Source organism: Salvia hispanica, chromosome 2 (assembly GCF_029641045.1).
Source record: "Salvia hispanica isolate PSC_SH4W2 chromosome 2, Shi_PSC_v1, whole genome shotgun sequence".
Lineage (NCBI taxonomy): Eukaryota > Viridiplantae > Streptophyta > Magnoliopsida > Lamiales > Lamiaceae > Salvia > Salvia hispanica.
The window spans coordinates 21762960-21769947 of record NC_142693.1 but is presented as its reverse complement, the minus strand read 5'-3'; the positions used below and the strand labels follow the sequence as shown (position 1 = coordinate 21769947).

The 6988-nt window shown below is 32.7% G+C and overlaps 1 long non-coding RNA gene across 1 annotated transcript; it reads right to left on the bottom strand.

The window, feature by feature from the left end:
- Positions 1-5227: 5227 nt before the first annotated feature.
- On the bottom strand, positions 5228-6640 carry LOC125200970 (uncharacterized). The gene is made up of 3 exons (XR_007172816.2): positions 6281-6640; positions 6028-6188; positions 5228-5377 (listed from the first exon to the last, which is right to left on the bottom strand). It is a non-coding gene; the product is annotated as an uncharacterized LOC125200970 (long non-coding RNA).
- Between the last annotated feature and the right edge of the window lie 348 nt (positions 6641-6988).

The window sequence follows — 6988 nt, the reverse complement described above, 5'->3', positions numbered from 1 at the left end:
TAGCTAGGCCGTCCAAGTTTTGGGATTGGGTGTGATGCAGTTCGTCATTCTTAAAGCATGTTTGATTATTATTAATAACACAATTACAAGAATTTACAATTTTTCAAAATTTTCATTTATGCTCGAATGTGTGTATAATGAGGGATATTTTTCTTGTATCAAAATTTAAACTCTAACTTAATAATCTTAATTAATAAAAGATTGGATTTCACCTATACTTTAAAATATGTGATATGTCCTTGGATTAGAACATAAAAAATAGATGAATACCATCAACAAATGAGAGAGGGAGAGAGAGAGAGAGGGATATGAACCCTAAACCCTAGGGTTCAAAGGTGGCGTCTTGCATCATACTTATAAATATTTTCGGTGCCAAACTTTGAATTTTTAAACAAATACATGGCTGATAATAATTTGAATTATCACCAAATTGACTTTTTAAACATATATTAGCAAGCAAAAACATTTAAGGCCATAATCTCTCTTGCAGTTTTAAAGATCAAAATTAAAGTCATAAAATTCAAGAAGTTAACCCTAGCTATCTCATCCATCACTAGAATCCCAACAACTGTATTTTGCATTAATTGACACAATTATCCAATAATAATTTGTGATCAGATTTCATTGCCTATAAATACAATCTCCCATTTACTCTTCCATCATCAAGATTTAAGAGAAAATATATACAAACTTGTAACAATATATAAAATTATACTATATCTAAACTATGGCTTCAAAGATGGTTCTTGTTTTTGTTGTGATGGTTGCTCTTGTTTGCACTTCCACTGCAAGAAAGCTTGGTGATTCCGCCATCAACGACGAAAAGGACGTGATTATAGTTCGAGATCGACCATATTTTGGTGGAGGAATTGGTGAAGGAATTGGTGAAGAAAGTGGTTACAGATATGAAGGGGGAGTTAGAGAGGGCACTGGTATAATTGGAGGTGGAATTCCTTGAAAAAACAAAACCTCAAAAATATTATGTATGTGTGGTAGGTGCTACTATTTGATAATGTATCTAGGTAATAAAACTAAGTAGCATGGTATTAATAAATGTGACTCACTTAAGCAGTTTGATCTGCATGTCTAGTTTGTTGGAGACTATATCTATTAATATCCACATATGTAATGTTGTAATCCAGTATAGTGTCAAGCAGTGCTGTAAATTAATTTCAGATTTGTAAAATAACAATATTACTATATAATTGTGTTGCAACATGTGCACGTTTTGAAATTCAAGAAAGGATTTTAAGTGAGATTTGAAAAGAAAAGAGAAATGAAAAATAAAGAAAGCTATCAAAATAGAGGAGAGTTAAGATATCGACTTAATTGATGTAATGGGGTGAAATTTACATGTTGGTTACGAAATTGACGTGTCAAACCCATCGCCTTTGCCATGATGTAGTTGTGCGCTTGGATTTTGGTCATTTGACTTCGAAAGAGGTGAAATAGTCATTAATTTATTTATTTTTTGGTTTTTCTATAATTTCCATAATTTTGTTTTATTTTTTTTAAGTTCATTGGGTTTTTAAACACATTTCGTTGTTTTGCGATTAGTTTTGATCAATAGTAATATATTTTGAATTAAAAAAACAAGAGTTTCTGTTATATCTATATCATAAAAATCCCTCGAGTGTCTAGTTCAATAGAACAAAAGTATTTGTGTAACAAGACAATGCTAATATATATCCCTCCGCATTGACTTAGACTACTTGGCAGCTTCCTCACATTATTGATGACAATTTTAATGCCTTTTATTGCATATATTAATTTTGAATGACATGATAGACTGGCAAAATATTACTTAAGTACATAAAGAATAAGATGATTAAACAAGTTCAGAATTATTTACTTCAGAAAACTAAACAATAAAAGTTTGAATTATTTTTATAATTAATCATTTATATCAAAATAAATGTGTTGGAGTACATAAATAATTTAGGATTTAGGATCCTTTTTACTAAAATTATTTAACCAAAATTATTAAAGCTCCGTAAATTTTGATCAAATTATCATTCCGCAACTTAGAAAATCAACCGTCAAAATTTTGAATTTTAACAATTTTCTTAAATTTCCCATGAAGTCTAAATTGGGTCGAATTGTATTTAATGTGACATCCGACAAATTCTAGAAGGAAGATGTCGCATACGAATTTTATTATTTTCTCAACACACTTTGTAAATAACTCAATCACACCATTCATTTGAAACACATGCGCGTCATATCATCAAAAACATATTATAAATAAGAAATCGAATATTTCTTCATGAGAAAATTGAAAAAAAAAATGTTAGATACATGTTTTTACTGTTAATATTTAAAGTTGTGACTTATGGGGTGAGACCATAATTCATCCAAAATTCATGATTTTTTGGCAGATTTTTAAAATTACGGGATGAGATCAGAATTTGACCGAAATTCATGATTTTAACTGCTTATTATTAATTCACTCATTATTCATATAGTACTATACTAAACTATTAATTTGTGTCATCATAAACCCTTAATTTCTAGCTATGTTTGAAACTTAATTAATTTCCGGCATATAATTAAAAATTAATTGAAATAACTTATTTTTATTAAGATCATATGTATTTTATTACCTTCATACAGTGTGTAAATATAGCTTCGTCTTTTCATGGAATTCCTAATCCGCCGAATCCGGCATTGCTCCTGGCGGTGCCACTAGTGTCGCCGAAGTCCAGGTCCACGCCCAGGCCTGCGCCAACGCCGATAAGGTTCCGGCCGACGGTGGCTGTGGAAACAAGAATGCTCAGAACAAAAACAAGAACCAACTTTGAAGCCATTTGCTGAGAAATTAAAGAGATTCTTTTACAAACAAGTGTTGGTGATGAGAGTTAATTGAGACTATTTATAGACATCAACCATCAATTGTTGAAGAAGCATTTATTGGAGAGTAATTAGCCCTTAGAGTTCCATATTTATTTATTTTTATCTTTATGGATACATTTTCATTTTTTATTGTAGACTTATAATATATTGTGTACTAGGAATAAAATAGATGAAGTTAATTTATAATTAAAGAACTTTTTATATTTTTATAAGTGAATAATTGTCTCATATTTTATTTTTTATCTATAATAAATTGTTTTATTTTATTGTTATTTAATAATAGATTTCTCATTCCATTAACTAATACTCCTACTATTAATATTTCTTAGTAAAACAAATAGATATAAAAACAGTAGTATTATATTTCCCTAACTTTTTTACATCCAGTTATTTAATTTAATATAAGTAGTATGCTAGCTCATAGTACAACTTTTAACATAATGAGTTGACTTACCACCAAATCCACTTCTTTAAACTAGTTTAGCAAAAACATTTAAAGTCATAATCAATAAGGTTTAACTACATATAATTTTTTCGAATAAGAAGGTCGAACACATTCAAAATTAATTAATTATTTAATTTGGATTATATTCATAAGTTATCATATACTACATCACTCAAAGTTACATAAATGGAGTAATTAATATGGGATCCTTAATTTCTTTACTAAAAACAATTGATCAAATTATTATCGTGCCACTAAATTATCGTCAACATATATATTTATATCAAGAATTAATACCACAAAAATCAGTGTATTCCAACATGAGCTTGAGAATATTGATATCACATCATGGTTCACATAGGCCAAAACATTTTCATATGCTATATGTAGTGGCGGAGCCAGGAATTTTGTAGTGGGGGGTGAAAAATTTTAGCACCACTATTAATATATATAGGTATCTCTCGATGATTTTATCATCGAAATTAGTCGTAGAAAGACTCTTTTATGTTTTGCCTTTTTTTCATCATTTAGAATTAGTCGTAGGAATGATTTCATATATTTAGTACATAAGAAATAAATGAAAAAAAAATTACCTACTAATAAAATTAAGTTTCTCATAAGTAAAGCAATTGTTTAAGTGTACATATTAATTTTTTTTTATAAAACTATTAATTATATTAAAATAATAATAAAAGAAGTAATTTTATAAATGTATATTACAATATTTACAAGTTTTAAAATAATATCCTTTCAAATTCACTTCTCTAAAAAATGAATTGAAATGGCTTACTAACACATTTGGCAAATATTCAAAAAGGTAAGCCACAGGTGAGAATCGATCTCAGCACCACTGCCACAACAATAATCTATAGCCTACATCAATTGCCAACCAAGCTACCAAATCATATGATTAATCCTTCTGAATATATGTAATATAGTTAAAAGTCGAATGGCTGGGGGGCCAGGGGACCCCCATGCCCCAGCGTAGCTCCGTGCTTATAAACTATTAATTGGGTCATCATTAACCCATAATTTCCAGCCTTGTTCAAAACATAGAGTAACACACAAATATAGTACTATTAATTTAGCATAAACTATCAAACAAACTGAAGTAACTTACTTTTATTACATACATACTACTCCACAATCCAATGCTTTTTGTCACCGACAGAAATGCCGCTCTCCGAGCCACCGAGGTTCCGGCCGGCAGCGGTGCAAACAAGAACGCTCAGAACAAAAACAAGAAGCAACTTTGAAGCCATATATACTGATGATGAGAGTTAATGGGAGATTGTATTTATAGACAAAGATCATCGATCATCAATTATTGAATAACTACTAATGAATTATTAATTTATGCAAAATTAAAACAGGCTAAAATCATGCAAGATTTAGTACTCCATATTCTACTATAGAGTAAAACATGCTAAAACCAAATACTCCCTATATTAATTAAACATATATATTTGGGGTCATTATCTATGCAAAATTCAATCTTGTCATAAAAAAATATAAATCAAAATTATGGAGGTTAATTTTAGATATAACTGAATTCATTCTAAGTTTGTTTTTAAGTCAATTTTTATAGATGACCTAAACATTATTCCCTCTGGTCCACAATAGGAGTCCTATTTGGGTTGGATACGAGTTTTAAGAAAGGTAAAGAAAAGTGATTGAATAAGTTAGTGGAATGTGTGTCTCATTTATATACTCCCTCCGTTCAGGATAGTCTGTCTCATTTTTACTGGACACGGGTTTTAAGAAATTGTAACACCCCGACTTTTTACCCTAAGGCTTAGAACATCGATCTATATATATATATATATAAGTTTCGCGTCTAAATTTTCTTATTATTACTTCTTGTTATGATTAATCGTTGTGAAGTATATTTTGAGTAGTGAACAAAAATAGTAATATTCAATATAAATGTTTGCTCTAATAATAGTCTGTTTGTGAAGACCGAGTTTCAAATAAAAGTCCGTACACGAGTTCAACGTTTAAGTAAAGATTAATTTAAAAATAAAATACTCTCCATGCCCTTCGGATCTTACTCAATAGTCACGCCTTGAATCCCGATACCTACACGAATGGATAAGAAGCGTGTTAAATCAAGACGAGACGATCGACGAAATCAAATCACATCAAACACGCAAATCAAACGGCGGCTCACGTCTTTTTAAGTGACGAGACATAATATTCTTGCCATTTTAGGAAAAAGAGATGTTTGACAAGACAACTTGCCTCATTTGGCAAAAAGTCCCTACCCTTTGGACAATACATTTCCTCCTTGAATCAAGTTTATGACCAAGCATTCCCATGCACTCATTTTCTCTATAAATACCACTCCATCTTCCCTCTTGATCCTTTTGTTCAACCATAAAAATTCTCTAAACAAAATTCTATCAAAATGAGGATGCATATAAGTGTTTGAAGAAGAGGAGTCCATTTTCCTACTCACTATCATTCTTCTCTTCCTTTTCTCAAGGTAATTCTACTAATAACTATTCTTGCTACATAGCCATTTTCATAATCATCCAAAGCATGAACACCATATTATTATTTTTCCTCTATGCCTTTTCCCTTAATAGTTTTCATATCAATTATGCATATGACTTTTTAAAATAGCTTTTGCCTTAACTAAAGAAAACTTAGACAAGGAAATCAAATAAGCAATGCCTAAGCCCTTAGACAACTTCATCGCACATTAATAACGATCTTGGAAAGCTTACCTCGTGAGTGAAGGAGCTGCCGGACCCCGGAGATGCTGCCCGGCAGTGGCCCGCCGGCGGCGACGGCAGTCCGGCAACTTTCCGACAGCATTCCAGCGGCTGTCCGATTTTCCACAACGAAATTTATCTCTTTTGACCCTGTTTTCACGATCTATCCAAATCTTCACATTTCAAGACTTAATTGTTAGTCCTAAGCCTTCAATTTAAGAAAATAAAGAAGAAGAGAAAGAAGGAGAAATGGGGGAATCCCTACCTCTCGGTCAACGGCGGTGAGACCGCCGTGTACCCAGCGGCGACGGCGGCAGCGGCCCACCAGCGACGGCAGCAGCGGCTCGGCGGCGACGGCGGAGGTGGTGGTTCGTGGCCGAGGGAGAGAGAGAGACCGAGAGAGAGAGACATAGGGAGAGAGAGAGGCCGAGAGAGAGAGACCGAGGGAGAGAGAGAGACCGAGAGAGGGAGGCCGAGAAAGAGAGACCGAGGGAGAGAGAGAGACCGAGATAGAGAAAGAGGAGAGAGGAGGGACGCGACCGGCGGCCGGCGTCGCTCACCGGCGACGCCAAGACCGCCGGCAGAGAAAAGACCGAGAGAGAGAGAGAGGTTGGGAGAAGGAGGCGCCCCTTTCTTTTTCTTTTCTTCTGGATTGGTGGAGTGTATAGGGTTTTCTAATTTATTTGGGTATTGGGCCTCTCCTTTGGGCCAAGTAATTAATTTAGTAAGATGGCCTCTTATTTATTCTATTATGGGCCGAGAATTTAGAGGAAATGAGAATTTTGGGCTTTGAAGCTTAAGTAATAAAATGAACCTTATCTCTTAATTTTGGATTAATATTTCTTGAAATGTTTGAAGCTTTTAAATAATTAATCTTATGATTAATTAATATCTTACCCTCCTAACTTAATTAATTTCTTGAAGTTAAGAATGTAGGAGCTAAATGAACCATCTCCCAAGTAATAAATTTTAA